The 17588-nt window shown below is 44.8% G+C and overlaps 1 protein-coding gene across 9 annotated transcripts in view; it reads left to right on the plus strand.

The window, feature by feature from the left end:
* SUSD2 (sushi domain containing 2) overlaps positions 1-17588 on the plus strand; it is a 158816-nt gene that overhangs the window by 112069 nt on the left and 29159 nt on the right. For 6 of the 9 annotated variants that reach the window (XM_027714342.2, XM_027714341.2, XM_039384177.1 and 3 more), the window contains exon 1: positions 15629-15850. The gene's annotated coding sequence lies outside the window, so the exon portion shown is untranslated. Of the gene's footprint in view, positions 1-11549; positions 11692-13498; positions 13517-15279; positions 15589-15628; positions 15851-17588 lie in introns of those variants that run through there. The other 3 variants (XM_039384176.1, XM_039384179.1, XM_039384184.1) reach the window with 3 other exon arrangements.

Consider the following 17588-nt stretch of genomic DNA (forward strand, 5'->3'; position numbering starts at 1 on the left):
ACCACGAGCCGCTGGAGCGAGATCCCAAGGCGGCTTTGCGGCTGCCTTTGCCCGGGACATCTCCTCCCGGCGCTTGGTTCGGAGTGCCCTCTGCTGGGTTCCCAAAGGCGGCCCGGGCTGGCCCGGGGCTGGGGGCCGTGGTAGGAGGCAGGCACAGCAGGGACGGCCGCGTGTGGGCTCGAGTGCCTTTGTGCCTGAGCACCATTATGCTTTTGGCAGGGCTGTTAATGGAGATGGCATTTGGCCGCGCGCTCTTATCTCACCGCTCTTCAAAACGCACGAATACTTCCCCGCTCGGATTCAAGGCTAAGGGACGCGTCTCGGTGGTATTTATATACATTTAGCCCCAGGTCCCTGCCGCTCACAAAAGGATATGGAATGTAGAGTAGATTTATACCAAAAATGAAATGAACAAGGAGCAGAGGCTATTGCAGATAAGTAGGTATTAGAACTGTGTTTTCCATCTTGTGTTCCTAAATGAGGGTAGTGACACAAAGCGTTGTCAGCAACAAATTGGCAACAGCCAGCACTGCTGTGTTTTGATCTGTGCTTATGGGACTATTGGGACTGGTTTCTCCAAATAGTCTTTTAAATTTTGAGAGGGGCTGCCTCCATGGACAGCAGCTGTGCTTTGCAGAGTTATTTCAGGGTACAGAGCCAATATCTGCCATTGTGACCCAGAAGTATTTTCCTTTTTCTATTTTCTTTTTTTCCTTATTTTCCTTTTTTTTTTTTTTTTTTTTTTTTTTTTTTTCTTTTTTTTTACTTTTCCCTAAAACTGTCTTCCATACCAAGCTGGTGCAGCAGCAGTGTGTGGAAAAAGACAAAGGGTCAGGTGGCAGCTCTGGGTTGGTCAGGGGGTGCTGAGGCATCCCTTTGCTAGAGGTTTTCAAGAACAGACTCAGACTCAAAAATCATTCACTGAGGAAAATGTAGATCCGTTTGAGCCTAACTCAGAGCAAGATGGGCAAACACATGTCCTCTTCCAGATCTTTGTTATGAGGCACAGGAACTTTTAATGGCAAAAGCTTTCATGTTCTGTCCAGACACTCGTTTTCATGAAACATGTGGGAACTTAATAGCTTTGAAACAGTTTTCCTTGAAACTGGCTATCCAATTGAAACACTACTGGGACAAGGAACAGATAGACCACGTGACTGCACAGTCCTCATTTTTCTTGGAAGCCAAACACTGAGGGGTCATTGCAGGTTTGATTTAAATAAGGATGGGAACTCTGCAGTCTTGTGGCTGTGTCATATGCATTGGCATGTTATACCTGCTGGTGGCAGGGAGGAGGGAATCTGAAACATTCTTGGCATTTCCTGGTAATTCTGTGTTAAATTCTCTCATAAGGGTTTTTATAGACTTCACTTTAAGGTAAGGCCAGCACAGCCTAGGTCCTCTTCTTCAGCCTGTTCTCCTTTCCCACAAATCAAATCTGTCTCCAGTCCTTCTCCCTGCCTCTGCACATGTATTGACTCCTTCTGCAGCCCCAAAAGCCATTGGGAAGGGAGTGGTGGGAACACTGCTCTGGAGAACAGAGTGGCAGTGGAGGCCTGAGAAGGTGTGCAGGTGATGTCATGGGTGTGTGAAGAGACAGAAATAGGAAAGAGACAGGAAGGAGAAAGGAGAGTGAAGGAATGTTAAAGAAATTAATGAAAACAATTGTTTGTGGAATTGGCATTTGACTGGAAGGATCAGGCACAAAGGTCTACAGAGAAGGTTGCACTGGCAGCAGAGCAGTTCCATCAGAGGCTGTGCTCCTTGGTTACATAGAGGAAAACAAGGAGTCTGATTTCTGCCCAAATTTGATCACTGATCCCTTTTTTGGTTCTTGGCAAGCTACTTCAGCCTCTCCACAGCACTACTCCTTTGTGTAAAATGAAGACAGTGCAGCTGCATAGATAGGAATGAGAGCAGAGACTTTTCCAGACTGATGACAAATCATGGAACCATAAGGCTGGCAGACACCCTGAGAGATTGTCTAGTCTGGCAATCATCAATTTTTTTAATCAAAAGACTGCCCTGGAATTTTTTTTTAAAACTGTTCCATTGCACGGTGCCAGCACAATGGTTTGAATCTAAAAGTAACCAAAAATCGTATTTTATTCTTTAAATTGAAGAAAGGCTCATGTTGAGCAAAAGTTTTTTTAAAAAAAATTAAAGCCAGATCTACTTATACTTTAAAATAGGCATAAGTCCCTTTGTTCTGATTAGTTAATCCTGGCATTGCTTATTTTCATAGATGCTTATAAACATTTTCTTTACTAGTTAGTCCAGCTTTGTTGAAGTGTAGTAGAACCACTGCATGAACTGGAAGTGTCCCACTCAGAGCAGCTCTCAGGCTGCAGGAGCTGTACTGCAGCAGCGTTACTTAGATCTCCCAGCAACACAGCCAACTCCATCCTGATTCCAAACATTTCTCCCCTTATTAATCACCCAAAATATCATGGTTTATAGCATCATTTTTTTCTCCATGTATTTGGAAGGTCATAAAAGTTCCTTCACCTGACCAAACCTGCACTGCAAATACCAAATATCAATACCAAAAATTATCGCTCTGTACTTGAAAGCAAACTGTTACTGGGAGGAACAGTCAGAACAAAGCTCTCTTAAGTCAGGGATATAATTACTCAAGAAAATACCAATCAAAAATCACACCTTTACATAATTGACTGCTGTGTGCCTGAGCAGAGGTTTGCATCCATCCACCTCTCTTTGCTCAATCTGTTGAAATGTGCAGAGTAACACCCCAGCACAGCTGCTCCGCAGGCAGCAGAGCCCTAATACAGTTCAGTAATGAGGATGCTTTGTGGTCATCTTCTTCACATTAAGTGATTCATATCCTGTACATCCAGGAAGAACTGAGAATTTTATTAGGGCTGATGGATGTACTTTGACCACTCACACACTGTATATTCACAAATGCACGATACCGTGGTTTCACTCTGCTTGAGAGAAGTGAGAAATGTAAAGGGTAAATAGACATTATCTGTTGCATGTAAGCAGTTTGTGCCATCCTAGATACTGGTAAAAGATCTGTCTTCAAAGCAAGAAATGACCACAGCTTTCTTCTGAATAGAAAAAGACTGGATCCTCCTGTGGGAACATAAAAAGTTTTGTGAATATCAAAGTTTTGTCAAGTAAGGATGTTCAATTTATGATGCAAAGGGAGAATATTCCCTATAGCTGTTTATATTACAAATGTTATGAGATACTCCTTCTCTGGAAACATAGAACCAGAGTCCTTGTGCTTTCAGCTTTGCAGAACTGGGTCTTACTGACCAGTAGGATGCTGCTGCACCTGGAATAACTCCAGCGATTTAAGTTTGCCATAGCAAAAGGGAATGACAAGTCTTAAGTGGCAGATAAGTTCCTATAATTCAGAAAATGTCAGACATTGTAGAAACTGAGAGAAGTTCCTGACATGGTGCCCCACATGTGTGTATGTCTGTATCTGCCCATTTCCCCCGGGTTCCTCCATGAGCACAGCGGAATGCACATCCTCTGTGGAACACGCTCATTCCTTCACCTGGGCTGATCCCCATGTAAAGGATAAGATCCCAAACCCTGAAGAAGGTAATGGGTTGTGAATTGTCTCTCATTTTTATGCTGTACATGAAAATAGGGGTAAGTTTTCTTCTCCACAAGCCAGCTGACAGGAGGGAGGGACGGCTGGACAGAGAAATCCCAAGTTGGTGGGAAGCTGAGCGGTCCTGATGTCCTACATGCCAAAATTCTGAACCTCATCAGGTTACACAGAAAAATCACTTTCTGACTATACTTTTATGATTGGTGTGTTTTTCTCCTTGAAATGCACACTTGATCCCCCCCCCTCCCCTCTAATTGTATATCACAGAGGAAAGCAATAATGTTTTGTCCATACAAATCAGCAACCAACCCCTTCTTGAAAGCTTCAATTAAGGGTGAAGTAGCCTGAGTGCTCCTTAAATCCACTGCCCTGGCTCAAAAAAAAATTTACACCAAGATTCACGGATGTAATTTATCTGGAAAAAAAAAGTATTAAAAACCTAAACACATCAAACGTGCATGTAAGCCAAGCCTCCCTTTGTGTGCTCCCAGAGGGTTTATCCCCCCCAGCACGTGCACACACGCACACCCCCCCGTAAGAGATCCGTTTTATAGATTCAAGGACAGCTCTCTCCAAGAGAAGAAGGGACGTTGCCAAGATACCAGATGTGGTTCCATTCAAGACCACTCATAGGAGCAATTCAAGATGAAATCAAATTAGATGTGTTGGTTATACATAGTGCAGCCTGCTTGGGATACTAAATGACAGAGTTTGCCAATAATTAAGTGAAATCTCAGAGATGATGAGTCCCCAGAGCTCTCTAGGTTATGTCGGTCTAATTCTAAGTGTCATCATTATAGCAGCAGAGCAAAATACTCTGCATAGGCCACAGAGCTGGAATTTTTACTGTGGATATTAGCTTTTCACAGCCAGTGCTACAGGGCAGTACTGAGCTTCATTACATGTCTTCTGCTATTACACTTGCTTAACCTTTCCCTGATATAAAGCTCCTGAAACCTGACTCCCACTTAATAATTGATAGTTAGCACTTACTATCCATAGTGGTATTCATATTCAAAGCACTTTAAGAAGAGCTCATTAATGTCTCTGGACCCCCTCCCCCTTAAGGTGTCCAGGACAATTACCCTAATTTCGCAGAAAGGGAAACTGAGGCAGAAAGGTTGTGCCTCAGCCTGGGGCTGGAGGGCAGTGTTACAGTCAGCACTAATGCTCAGGGGCTTCCTTACTGGGGAACTGGTTGAGCTTCTGATGGTAGGAAACAGGTTGTTCTCAAATTTAGCGTGGGGATGGAGGTGCAAGGAGCCTTCCTCCAGTCCTGCAGAACTGCCACCGGGAGCTGCTGAGCACTCCCATTGCCTGCAGGTAGTGAGGAGCCGGAGCAGCCTTTGTGAGCCCCTCTGCAGGTCTGCCTGGGTGGTTCTTGTGCAGGGAGGAGGCTGGAAGATTCTGAACAGGTGGAAAAAGTGCCACTCTGAGTATATTGTCCTGCAGCTTGAGCCTCCTTGGCAGCCTGCCTGGAGACCACTTGGCGCTGCTCCTGTCTTTGCCTACTCCACCCTTACAGGCAGGGCGAGCAGGTCTGCTTAGGGACCACAGTGGCCTCACTTTGCACAGTGATTCAGAGCATGAGACAGGCCAGGATAAGACCCAAATGTTTCCAAAATGTGCTCCTAAGGAGACCATCCTCTACAGCCCTCTCACAGCAGGACTAAGCCCTGATGGAATCAGTTTGCCAGGAGTTTTAGTGTCTTAATGGAGCCCACTTCATTGTTACCCTTTGCTTTGCTACCAGAAAACTGAACATCACAGCCGTGTTCAGAAGAGGAATGACTATTTCCAGCTTTGCAAGCATTCACTTCTGATCACTTGATGATGAAATCCTGTTGCACTGAATTTGTGAATCTGAGAGGTCACTGGCTGAACTCCTGAAGAACAGGAGCTGATTTAAAAAGAAATAACCTAAATATTAAAAAGAAAGGGAGGGCAGATATAAAAAAGTCAGTCTGAAGGTAAGACTTTCAGGAAGGGCTTGCTCCAAATGTAGCACTTGCTCTGTATAAAGGAAGGGAAAAGTTCTGGGGACTGAAGCCTTGGGGACCGTGGCATCAACGTTGGTTTAGCCACCAGCACCACACAGGAAGGCAAAATCTGCATTCCATTAGCCCAGGCTACAGTAATAAAGGTGTCAGGGATAGGACTAAACCCTGATTCCCTAGTGCTGTGGTACCTCCACTGGCCCCATTTGGCCCTGGTTCCAGACACTTCCCTGTGCTCCCTGTTTCCTGCAGCCCTGGCCACCTTCCCCCTGACACCTCACTGTTCCTTGAGGTCTGCAGAGCTCAGCCTGCTCCTGAGAGAGGGACAATGCAAGGGGACATGGGTTCATTCACAATGGAAAACAGCATCCTCAAGATGACTAGGAGGAAGTTATAAAATTTATAGAAAGTTCTGATAAAGATCTTGGATAGATATTTTCATACTGCTAAAAGATTCAAACCTAAGAGGCTTTTAATTAGAGACTGGGGCACTCAGAGCTATCTTACCAAAGAGGTAATAAAATTATTGACTAAATCACTAACAAAGGCAACTGAAGCAAGGAGTTTAAATGATTTCCAGAGACTGTTCTCCAAGTGAAGGTTATAGTGAGAGAGCCAGCAGTGCAATTAAACCAAATGAGGTCAAGCATGTTGGGCCTTAAGGCCTCTGCCTGCTCCTCAGATTTCTTTTGTTCTTATAATTCAATTATAAAGACCCCCCCTCAAGGACCATTTAACTGTCTCGTAAACCAGTTTGTAAACTTTTTTATTTTTCTGTAAATTGTCTCCTAAAAGTGGCTTTCAGCATTTCAGGCCTGATGGCGTGTTCAGGGGCTCCACTGTGCCTTTTGTTCTCATTTGTGCATCACATGCCTGTGGATGTTCATACATCTCCCAAAGCATCCTCAGCCCATGCAAAACATCCATGGCTGGAGGTGGCCATGGATAAAAACTGTGCTGGGGAGCTGGAACAACTGTGATTGTTCTGTCTCTCCTTCTCTCTTGCTCCATCCCCTTCCCCTCCCCAGCCTTTCTTTATCCTGTTTCTATGTGAGTCAGAAAGAGGGTAACTTGTGTGTGTGTGTGTGTGTGTGCCTAATTTCCTGCCCACTAGGTCATGTATCCCAACCTTTAACATCATAAATGAGCAGGGAAGTCTGCTGGCCAGCAGATGCCTATGCAGATCCATTCACGTGGAATTAAACACTTTTAAGGTGTAGGGACTTTTTCTTCTTTTTACTTTTTTTTTTTTGGTAGAAATACAATTGTAGAACAGGGTTAGGTGGAAGTTGGGGAGCTTCCAAGTGCAAAAGTTTTGCAGACTGCAGTTCTGCTGTTGACAATGTCCACTGACCATAAGGGTAGCTTCTGTAATTTGGAGATCTTGTAGGACTCTGTCTCATGGTGCAATTTTTTCCATTTAAAGGGGCAAAACACAATTATTTACTCCTTTCAAGAAAGAGAGCATTTCAAGAATGAAACCGCTCCTCATTCACCCATGGGAAGAGGATAGAAGTCCAGAAGTGATTACAAATTTTTCTAAGTGGTTTAAACACAAAACTTCTGCTCATATTATGGTTTTAGGAGCTTATGTGATTCAAGGGTCTTGGGTTCCTGTTTGCATCAGGAGGGGCTTTGATGCCTTTGTAAATCAGGCCCAGGGTGGCTGTCTTTAAATGAGCCACAAGTGAGAGCGTAGAAATGTTCCTAGAAATGTTCCCTTGTAAAAATTCAGACCCACAAGTGGCAGCATCCTGCCTGTCCTGTGAAATTCCAAGGGACAGATTTTTGCTTGGAGATGAATCAAATGTTACAAGTGACTGTTGTAGCAGGAAGAGAAATACTTATTCTTCCTCTCTATTTAATTACAGCTAAGATAGTTTGGTTGAGACATTGGAAGTAGGACTGACAGCTCTGCTTTCTTGGGAAAAAAAGAGAAAGCAAGTATCTCCGAGGTCCTGCAGAGACAGTGTGATCTGTTCCCTCACTGCGTCTCAGCAGGAGCTGAGCAGCTCTATGGTCTGAAATCTGTCAGATTTTGCTCTGTGGGTCCTCACAGATTTGCCAACCTCTGTTTCTAAAACTGTACAAGAGCAGGGTTTAATGGGGTGACCCCTCATCTCCTGGAGAGAGGAATACTTGCCCTGTTAGCAGCAATACTGAAATAACCACTGGTGTTAGAGATGAACCCAGAACTCACTCTGTGACTGATCCCTCTTACAAGGTTCACATCTTTCTCAGTTCATTAAAACCTTGTGCCTCCTTTCCCAAAGGAAAGAAATGTCAATACATAAAAGAGGAAGATAAGCTGATGCTACATCCAGGTTGCAGAGCTGGAGATTTTGCTGGGGTAAGGTGCCTGTATTGGTGCTAACTCAGCCACATTGCACAGAGACAGTACAGCAGCCTCATTTCACTGGTCACATGCATAAATTAATGCAATTATCTTTATTAAAACATATCCCAAAGTATTGCCTGTTGCTAACCTGTCACATTCCAGATGTGGCAATGATTGTACCGTGGTGGCATCGTGGAGCACAATGCCCAGGTCAGTTCTCTTCAATCATGGGACACAGGTTTACTAGTATGAGTCTGAAGTAGCAGCAAGCCCAGTGGCACTTCCTGGATGGCAAAGGAGATTTTAGCTGAGAAAGTCCTTTCATTACTGTAAAAAATTAATGCAAAATGTCAAATATTTCACACCCAAGTCGATACTGGCAAAATTCCAGAAATATTCTGGTTTCGCTTGGGGTGTGAATATAGTTGATCATCTGTAATTCAGAAGCTTTTATTTCAAAGGAAAGAGAGAGAGTGTTGCAATAGACTGTGGAGTGATAAATATCAACTGTGCCACTTCTCTCCCAAAAGGGATTTCCCACAGTTCTATAGTGATATACAGTTCAAAAGGCCATACTGAGATTTATAGAGCTATACATTCAAAAAATGGTATTCGAGGCCCTTTGCTCAGCCAAAGTAGATTTGACTTGCAGCCTTCACAGTTCTGCACGACTCAGAAAGCAGCCACAGGTCCAGGGTGCCAGCAGGCCCCAGTGATTAGTGAATGTGTGGCAGCTGGGTCACTCAGATTTGTACAGGCAGTTAATCCAGCCAGTCCTCACTTGTGTGGTTGGATGTTGTGGAAGCTTTCAAATGTACTTGGCCAGGAGAGCTGGTCAGTTTGGAGTAAAAGGACAGAAATGAATTTAAATCAAGAGAGAGAGAGCAGCTGATGACAGCAGTGAATTTGGCCCTCTCCATGCATGTATTATTACTACAAACTGCTCTCTTTTTCTTCTTTTCTATTCTGTTCTATTCCTGCCTATTCTACTCTAATCTCACTGTACTTAAAGCCTCACTCACATTCTAACCCACTTGCAGAGCAATAGCTTTTGTCTGTTAATGTTCACTGAATGCCCCAAAATGCTTTCTCTGAAGACAGTAGAAAAGTTTCCACTGATTTTATTGGGGATATTGTTGGGCCCTAAATGAAGTGAATTGATGCTGAAAGATTCATTCCATTATACCCTTAACAAGGCTGTTTGTGCTGAAGCCTCTGGATGAAGCACCATCTCTGAGCCATGTCCTGAAGTCATTGCCCAGTTTACTCTCATTCAGAGATCAATGGAAGCTTTGACCAAATAAGAACTGAGCAAGGACTGCTGGAGTTGTTCTAACCTAATGTTCTAAACTAATGCTCTGTATTTGAAAATGCAAACCTCTCACAACTTTTCACAACTTTAAAAGCATATAGGAATTTTGAAAATACTACATTTAAATCCATTACCAACCTGAAAGCTATTCTAGTCATAGTTTCAATATTAAAAATGTTTTGGAAATGCAGAGGTTCTGAAAGTAGGTGTCATCCACCACACATCTTTATTTAAGTATTTTGTTATAGGAAACAACCAGTTGCTGGGGGGAGGTCAGGTTAAAGCTATTTGACATCCATTATAGAATTCCTGTAAAGAGATGTGGAGGAAAACGGGTAAGTCAACACAGCAAGAAACAATTCCAAAGTGTCCAAATTCCAGTGAGTTAGTTTTTGTTTGGTAAACAAATAATAACACTCTGAACCTACTATGAATAACATGATTAAATTAATTCTTACTTCTTGACTCTCAGGTTTATTAATTCAGTTCTCTGGGTTATTTTCAGTTCATGTGTTTAGGACTTGATACCCAGAACAGCTGAGCATCACCAGCAGCGAGAGGTTTTCATCTCTTCACAGTTTTCATCTTAGTTTATTTTTGGATGCTGCCATATTTTCAGCATCCAACAGAATTCCCATTCTTTTAGGGGTTTTGAAAAGCTTGGTGATGCTCCAGCATCCTGTTTTCTAACATAATAAATTAAGACTGCTGTGAAAACTCCAAAGCAATAAGAGAGTTGATGTTTGAAATTGTGCTTAGAAAAAGACATTTTAGAGACACGTGTCACCCTCAAACCCACAGTGAGCAATGCTTTGTCTGCAGCTGGCAGAAAAATGAGAGGATCTGATTATTTTGTAAGACTGTCGGTGTTATGCCACTCCACCTCTCACATATCTGTTGGCTTGGCTGATCTGTTCTGATTGTGCCCTATCAGAATCACAAAGACACCGTGTTTACAACACAAGAGTGACACCACTTGAAAGCACACACACTGATGTTGGGAATAATGCATAAAATGGTTACTGCCATAAAATTGAGCTTATTCCCACTCCTCAGTAGCAAGCATTTGTAAAAAGTACTTTCAAAAATTCTATCAAGCAGCTCTACTTTTAGAGTGGCTCTGTACGTTTGAAACTGGTAATTGAAATAAAAATGAAATGTCTTCGAAAATTTACTTTGCAAAAGAAGTTTGGCATTTTTGTTCAGGGGTATGTTTATTAAAAGCCCTTCAGACAAATACCAAGAACCAAACATTGCAGGATAAATCATACTGGGGACAGATGAGAAATGTGCAAGGATTAAAACCAATTTGCCCCTTTTCCAGGCACTGAGGATGAATCCTGGCCTGACTGAACTTGCAAGTAACAGGCCCCTGGATTTCAATGAGATAATAATTTGATCCATGCGATTGCTTCTGTCTCTTTCTTTGATATTGCTGTAGTTGCCACTTCTTCTTTAATCCAAAACAACTGAGATAGAAAGGAAAAGCCACATGTTTTTATAAGAAAAGGGCAATACATAACGTTAAAAAAATGTTTCATCAAAGGTGCAACCATTTAAAACGCAAAACAGATACTACAGAGGTGACAAATTCAAGTTCTTAGTGTTTTTATTTAAGATCTTTCAAGTATTCATTTGCCAGGAATACTTGTTTAATTTTTTTAATGTATTCAGTTAGCCATATTCAGTTCTCTTTTATGTCCACTTCTCATGAATCATTTGACAGATGGACTTCTACAAGCACATCCCTTTGGGAAAAGTAAATTTGAAGTCATAATAAGAACATAAGACATGCCATAGTGGATCAGAGCAAAGGTCTATCTAGTCCATACCCCGAACCTGTCAGTAGCCAAGAGCAGTATATTAGATTTTAACAGTAATAACTTTGATCTTTCAGTGAGTATTAAGTTGGTGATGACTAAGCAGAAAATGAAAGGAAATCCCAAGGGCAGAGCATTCCAAAAGTCAGGCGAAACAGCAAGTGAGGCCACGTCTCCCTGTGCCTGAAGGGTCTGTGTCTCACAAGGAACAGGCACCAGGCTGAGCAGGCCCAGCTCAGGGTACTATGGGGAATTATGGCCAGTTGTTCTGCTGCAAGATGGAATGGGTCAATAAACTCCAGCAACATGGAGGGGACAGAAATGGCTGGAGGAGGGAAGAATGCAGGGTGGACACTGGGAGGTCAGGGCTGGGGGCAGCTTCATGCTGACAGGGGTAAGTAGTTCTACCAAAAGGGATGGTTTGGGATTAGGAACTTGGGCTTGCACATGGTACATTGGCAGTGCCTGAACCCTGTTCTCTCATTTCCAGAGTCAGAGCTCCATTTGTTCCAGTGAGATTGTAGCTAAAAGTTCTCAGGATTTAGCTCATCTTTAATTGCTGATGTCTCAATTAAATTGCATCTGTGATAACAACAGCCCTCCTGGAGCCCCGAAAGGAACTTGAACACACTGTGAGTAAATGAAATAATTGTGTAAATTATAAAGTTTTTATCTACTGGTTATTGCATTAAAAACTACATATAGAGCACATACTTTTTATACCCTTCCTACTTTAGAGAATCTTATAAAAAAGGTGTTTAGCCTGCCAAAAATCTACAAGGATCACTGATAATTTGTTGATCAGCATTAGGTTCATTAAATCTATGCACTTCATTATCTGATTAATTCAGAGGCAGGTTTGTAATCAGAGATGAAATGTTTAAGATTCTACAGCTTTGGCCTCCACAACCTCCTACAGCTCATTAGAAAAGCTAATCAGATTGAATTTTCCACCATGCTGTTTATTGTAGCCCTAATGGAAGACAATCACTTTAAAATTACACACTTAGCAGGTAATTTCTAAAAGCCATAAGCTACGGAAGCTCTGTTCTCCCTGGGCTCTTTGTCTTTCCTTATTAGGGTAAGGTAAGCAATGGAGAATTCTGTTAGAATTTGGAGAGGTATTTTGCAATATTGAATGCAATATAAAAGCTGCTGAAAAAATATTTTTGTCCTTACCATGTTTCTTGACACCTGGGAGCCCTTTCAGAGATGGTCAGTAATGTGTGATGAGTTTGATTTAATACTCAGAGGCATTTCCTATGTTGTGATTTTATTCTTTGAAGAATTGAGAACTTCCTTCATGTCCTTTTATCTTGAGATGAATAGCATTGTTAAAAAAACAGAACAACTTTTTGATCTTGGGGTTTCACAGATCAGTTATAAACACTGTTGTGCTTGAGCTTTCTGAACTAAGTCACTAGTGTGATCTGAAGGAAAATTATGACAATGTTTAGTATGAAGAACCAGAAATTAAGGTGACTTAAAGTCTGGAGTATTCTTATATTTTTAATAATAGAATTCCTGTGAATTATGAGAAGTGACAACAGAAGTTGACAGTCCCCTCTTGCACCGGCAGTGTTCCTGCCACTGCTCTGTTTTTCTGAAGGGTAACTGAATTGGGGAATGCAGCAGGGACAGCCAACACCTGAGTGAGAAAAACTGTCATTCCACTTGTTGTGGAAAAGATCCTTTCAGTAAAGCAGATATGAAGAACCTTGGACTGAGAGCCAGATCCAAGGTGGCAGAACAATTCCTCTGGCCCGCTTTACTGCTTTTTCTATCATATGGACAAAAGTCCATTTGTGCTTTGACTGTCATCTGTGTTAGTCTCTTATTTTAATACATGAAAGGATGGGCTTTCCTGTGACTTATTGTAAGAAGATCCCAATGTAAACCTTCCCTGCCAAACCACGTTCATCACATCTCTACCTACTGGCAATAAAGGGTAAAGGCATATCCACAGAACACCATGAAGACGGTGCATGCCTAATACAGATGAATCCCTTTGCCACCCAGCACGCTCTAAGTTTGCCAGCCTGAAGGGCTGGATCCTACTTTTGGGATCTGTCTTCTTGCCACAGGCCTGACTCTACAAATAAAGAGCAAGTTGCTAATGCCAGCTCTGATTCCTCCTTCTGCATGGCTGTGACAGCTTGAACAGTGAGCACCAGCGGTGTTTGGGTCACAGGAATGAAATGTGCTGTGCAGCAAAGGTCAGGGGTGAAGTCATAGCAAAGTATATCCCCTTCAGGGGATGACACCCCTGCCTTTTGTTGGTTAGAATGATATTGGGGGGTGAAATACTGGATTTATAAAAATAGACTTGGGTTAATGCTATGTTATTCCATAGGATCTGCTCCATCAAACTGAGCTAAGAGAAGGGAAGGGCACCCATTGGTGCATCCAGCCCGTGTCGGCCTCGCTCTAAAGGAGTATTTCTTGCAGTGGGGAAAAGTGTTTGGTTTCCATTTCATGGGGTTACCCTGTGACCACCCTGTGGACTGCTGGGTGTGTGTCTGGTGGAGCCCTCATCTACCTGTCCTTCTGCAGACCGGGGTTCTCAAAGGGCTGAATTCCCCCTGTGCTCACCAGTCAGCCCGTACAGTACGGAAGTTTAGTTTTGAGGGCACAAGTATAGACAAATCCTCAGCTTAGGAGTCTGGGTGACTTTTCTCTCATTTTGTGCAGGAAGTGTTATTTATTTTTATTTTTTCCCCGGTGCCAGTGGCCGCGGTCGCGCTGAAATCCAAGTGCCTGTCCCATGCCCCCCAGGATCGCCGGGCAATAACATGGCGGCCGCCATGGTCCGGGCAACGTGGCGCCCCCCTATGCATGTACCGTACAAGAAAATGGCGGCCTCCAGGGCTCACTCCCGCCTTCTCAAAGGCCGTCTGAGGCGGCCCCCCCCTTGTGGCCGAGTGGTTGAGCTTCTCGCCTAGGGAGCAACTCATGCTCTGAATACACAGATTCGAATCCCATCCTCGACCAGCAAAACCTTAAATTTTACTTTTTATTTTATAAAAACTGGGAACCAGCAGCCCCGCCGTGCAGGAGCGGGAGGGGGCAGAGAAGCACAGCAGCCTCCCCATTGGTTGCTATGAAGCTCACACCGCTCTCCCACTGGTCAAGGCGTGGCTCGCACCGCCTCCCTCAGCGTTCTATTGGTTAATATCTGTGTCGATCCCGCCAGGTCCCCAAGGGGTGACCAGCCTAAAGCCTGAGCGGGAAAAAAAGACAATAAAGCTAAAATTAAAAAATAAAAACGAAAATAAAAATTAAAAAAAAAAATAGAAAAGAAAAGAGGAAAGAAAAGAAAAAATAAAGTAAAAAATAAAGATAAGAAATAAAATGAAAAAAAAAATTAAAAATATTAAAATAGACCATAAAATAAGAAGGAAAAAATCAAAAGTAAAATAAATAAGCACTTGGCCACTGGGTGAGTTGGGGGCCACGGCGTTACTGCCGCTACCGGCCGTGTCCACCAGGCGGCGCCTGCAGGGCAGAGCACGGTGGTCGGGGGTGGGATTCGAACCCACATCTCCAGCATACTGATGCAGACTCACTCAGCTCCGGAGCTGAACGCAGGGAAAATTTTAAGGTAGAATAGAATCATGGAATCAGCTGGGTTGGAAGGGACCTCCGAGATCATCAAGTCCAATCCTTGATCCACTACCGCTGCGGTTACTAGGCCATGGCACTAAGTGCCACATCCAGTCCTCAAAAAGATCTGAGTACCACACAGAAAACAAAAAGGATTTTCATTTAAAAAGTAATTTTATTTTATATTTTTATACAGAGTTCCTAGCAAAACTCTCCCATTACTGAAGGGGAAAAAATACAGATCAGGCAAGTTTATTCATCAGTATTGAAACACGCCCTTCACAGTGTGGGTGCCCCTGTCCTTGGAACTCCACTATGCTCCTGGCACTTCACCTTTGCACCGGCCGGTCCCTGCTGCGCCGCGCCCGCTCACTGCGCATGCGCGGGGCTCTTCCTTGTGGTACCGCTTTTTCACCAGCAGGGGGCACAGGAGAGTCAGCGGAGCCACTGCGCACGTGCCATTGGTTGCTAGGACGCCCACACTTATCACGTGACGCTGGGCGCCAGTAACGTCCGTGCGCGTGCGCTGTTTGCCCGCGCGGTGCCGCTCCCGGCCCGCGGGTGTCGCGCGGTGGGAATTCCTTAAACTCTGAGATCCTGTGTGTGATATAGCACTATATGTGCATTTTGAAATACATTTTGAAATACATTTACATGCGAGTTAATATTAGTTTTCAATATATATATATAAAGATGAGAAACCTCGCAGGTTTTAATATTGTTTTGCACGCCCTTCCATGGAAAATTTTGGGCTGCAACCTTCCTTTTTTGGGAGTCTTGCCTTAAAGGATCGGCCGGGAGCCAAAAGTACCCTCAGCAGGCAATTATTAGTAGAGATAAAGTAGAGAGCAGGTTTAATAAAAGCCCTTCAGCCACCCCGGAGATACAGACGTGTGCCCGTGTCCAAGGGCGTTCCACAGTTTAAGGTATTTGTCCGTCCAATCCTAGATCTATCCGCCCCCCAGATCCTCCCAGTTCTGCCCCTGGTTCTGCCCCCGGCACGCCCCTCTGGAAATTGAGTTAGGGGTCTCTAAGAGTCCTTCGTCTTGGTCTTCATCACAGCACGTCCAGCCCTCGGAGCTCCTCCGAAGTTCTGGGTTTTGAGGGATGCTTTGTTTGTTGGTTTATCTTGTTGTTGAGGCCTGGATGCAAACGTTCCTAAACAGAAAGAAGGCCTACCTAAACAAGGTAAGGAATTTAGAAAGTTAGATATGAAATGGGGTAATAGGGGTGGGTAAATGTGTAAACTACTGTGCTAAAGGGTGAGCTAACTACAGCTACTTCTAAAATCTGCAAAAAGCTAAAAATCGCGAAAATTTATAGGCACCAGGAGGACCCCACATGACCCCGTTCATCCCCCAGGAGCTCACCTGCTCCTGCACCCATCGCGGCTCTCCCAGTGACATCGGGGTGTCCCCAGTGACATCATCACCCGCCAGGCTCCAGCCCCCTCCCTGTTACCCCCCCGAGAAGGCACAGAACGAGTCAAACTGCCCTGGGCAGCAGCTCATTGCTATAATAATTTCGTTGGCAAACGTACCCCCCTCCCAAAAAAGAGGGCTCTATTACAAAAATAAAGGCAGGGCAGCCCCCCAAAGGGTTGAAGTCCCCTCCCCAGCTCCTGTCCCCGCGGCACAGGCGCAGCGTGTCCGAGGGTGGTGCCTCGCCTCCCGCTCAGGCTCCGCTCCGTTCTGCGCTCCAGCAGCGCCAGGAGATGTCTCGCCCCTTCCCCGGGGCTCTGCTGCAGGGACATCCCCCCGACGGGCTGCGGGGCACGGCTGGACCGGGATGGGACCCTGGACTCCCAGACCCATCCAACAGCTCCGGCCCTCGCGCCGCTGCTGCTCCTCCTGCTCGGCCAGTGGGGCTGAAAGTCAGGAGTGAAAATTTACAGAGTAAACTGAAAACAACAACCCCAAATCTCACTAACCCGCTTCGTAGTGAAAAGCTGTGCTTCTGTTGGAGGAGTCTTGGATTTTCCCTCGGCATTAACTGAACTGGCACAGCTGCAAACTGATGTCATATTCTTGCAGGGTTGCTGGGAGGGATTTAGGGGCCCAAGGAGGTTTTGGGGGGTACTTGGAGGGGTTTGGGTGGGCTTGGGTTTGCTGGGATAATTTTGGTCGTTCTCAGATTGGTTTTGGGATGTTGAAATATTTTAGGGGGTGCTGGGAATAGCCTAGGGGTTCTAAAATGGCTTTGTGGGTTGTTAGGTAGCATTTGTGGCTGGTTTGAGGTGCTGGGGTGTTTGGAATCCTTGGAGGGTTGGGGGTCTCACCTTTGGGGGCGGCTGTAGCAGGTGAAGTCAGGGGGGTCCTTAGCACAGCTCATCTAAGGTCAGGGTTTGGATCACTCAGAATAGGTGTCAAGGTGTACCAGGTTTTTTTAGGGCTGCCTCTGATTTCTTTTTGGTGTGCTTGTCTCTATGCATTTGGATCAGAGCTGCTCTGCCAGGGCTGCTGACTTAATGGTAGGCAGAATATGCCCTCAGGGCCCCTCAAAACTCCTTACAAGCCACCAAGAGCCCCATAGTCCCCTGCAAGACCCTCCAGGATCCAACCAGCACGTGTGGGACGGGGTACTTGGGTGCATCCCACAGCCTGGCTGGGGGGGACGATGGCTGGGGGACCCTCCCCAGGTACCAGGACCCCCCTGTGGCCCCCTGAGCTGTCCACAATGCACCTAGGGGAGGTCCCAGTGCCTCCCAGTCACCTCCCAGTGACAGCTAGCTCTTCCCAGTCAACCACTAGTGCATCCCACTAATTCCTGGTGCCACCCAGACCCCTTGGTTCCTGCCTAGTTCTACTCAATCCCCCACCAATGCCCCCCAGTGACCTGGAACTCCAGCCTCTGGACACCACCATAGATAGAAAGAGATCAATGGCCTTGAAGTGATGTAGAAAAGTGGCTTGTGAAAAGCAAGAAC

This window comes from Pipra filicauda, unplaced genomic scaffold (genome assembly GCF_003945595.2).
Source record: "Pipra filicauda isolate LSUMZ 115617 unplaced genomic scaffold, ASM394559v2 scaffold33_size4404698_pilon, whole genome shotgun sequence".
NCBI classification, from domain to species: Eukaryota; Metazoa; Chordata; class Aves; order Passeriformes; family Pipridae; genus Pipra; species Pipra filicauda.